Below are 1,916 nucleotides of genomic sequence, written 5' to 3' on the forward strand. Positions count from 1 at the left end.
GATTAAATCATTGTATTTTAGGACTTTTTACATGGTTTTCTAACTACGCTGATGATTGTTGTTTGGTTTAGAATTTTGGTTCAGAGTGCTGCATTTCCGCAGCCAACACAGGTTTTCGCAGCTGATCCAGGTTTCTGCAACCAGCACAGGATTCCACAGCTGTTTTATTAAATGATATGTTACAGATGTCCTCCGAGAATATGAGCCACATGGGCAAGTTCCAGGAGTCAAGGACATGGGACGTGTCCCTCCAGATCACCCAGAACAGCCATAAAAGCCCGCGGTCAACAAGGAGGCAAATACCGGTCAGCAGAAGTGTTCAGCAGTGGCACGGCTCTGCGTTGCTCTGTTTTTGGGCACGTGAAGCTAGGTGGCATCATCCTCAGCCACAGAGACAATCTAGAAGCATGAATCCAATAGCCATACTCTCCAGATTGAATGAACACAATGACAGTTACCTAGATCTGGGGACGCAGAGGATTCACGTGTTTTTAAACAGCTGGTTGAATAGCATAGATCTCGTTAAAGTAGTTTGCTTTCTCCTTATAAATAAAGCGTCCTTGAACGTTGTAGAGTTAATCATTTTGTAATCGTTTTTTAATGTAATTTTGAGCTCCCCATTGTACTTTTACATTTGTTGTCAATACATGAGAAGGCTGTTTTGCATTTAAGCGTATAACTGCTCCTTGAACCGGCTGAAGTAGGCAGAGGGCCCCTGTTTGGTGAATCCCTGTATAGTAACCTTCAATTTCTTGCATTTCTTTTTCTTGTTTCATGTATATTAGCTGTACAGATGTCTTTTAATTTGCTGCGTTTTTATTTCTTTTCAACATGTATATTAGCTGTACATAAACTTTGATTTCTGTTGATTTACATTTCTGCACTTTTATGTTCATGACTGATCAGTGTGTTATGCAGGTTTCTTAGCCAAGCCCGGGACAGTTTTCTTTCTTTTCTTTTCATAACTAGTGGCATGCGTGATCATCTTGTCTATTTTGCTGACCTTCATTGTTTTGCAGTTTTGATTTTCCTTACTGTCATTTCTTTAACTTGCATATTTACTTTCTGCTCTTAGATATCAAGTTGTTCATCTATTGATGGTTCCTTTTCCATAATCAAATAACTTTATTGGGAGCCAAAATATCACTTAGTATAGCTTGATTTAGTTGCTTTAGAACTCACATTACTTGACTTATTCATAACTGTTTCTTACATGATAAATTCAGCTGAAAGGCAAAAGGTTAAGAGAAAGTTAAAGTATTGTGACTAGTCTCTTTTATGTAGTTTCACTTAGATTTCACATTGCTTAACATTTCATGATATCTTTTCATAGAGAAGATTAAGTTGAAGAGTTGAAATAGTGTGAGATAGTTGTTCTTAATTTTAGTTGGATTTAATATAGATTTCATTTTCATTTTCGTTCAGCAGCAGAGATACTGGGCTGATGTCATTAGTCCTTTATTTGATGTCTTTATTTTCCTTTAAGAGTTGATTTTATTGCAGTTGTTGTTCAAGCTTTCTTGTAGAATACTTTTTAAGTTTTGAGAAATCACTTAGAGATCACCACAATCATCCACATTTCACTTGCTTTATTACATTTCCATCACATCACAGTAGGAAAGATACATTCGAAAACAAACTTAAAAAAGCTAAAAACGACAAAAGACTAAGGAAATGGTTATCTAAGTACATACAGTACACCTCACTTCATCAGCTTACGAGCCCCGGGTTGACATTTAAAAGTTGCAATTTAGACATCACTAAATTGACCAAACAATCACTAGTCCAATATCCTGCCAAAACCATCTTAATGGACATAGTAGTATATTCCATCAAAGTATGGCATGTTATTGTCTAGATCTTGGAGTGCAAAGCTTCAAGGATCTCTATAGTTAGACATGTATTACGCTACTATT

Source organism: Pinus tabuliformis, chromosome 8 (genome assembly GCF_031772625.1).
Source record: "Pinus tabuliformis cultivar Carrire ecotype Pingquan chromosome 8, CPIR1, whole genome shotgun sequence".
NCBI classification, from domain to species: domain Eukaryota; kingdom Viridiplantae; phylum Streptophyta; class Pinopsida; order Pinales; family Pinaceae; genus Pinus; species Pinus tabuliformis.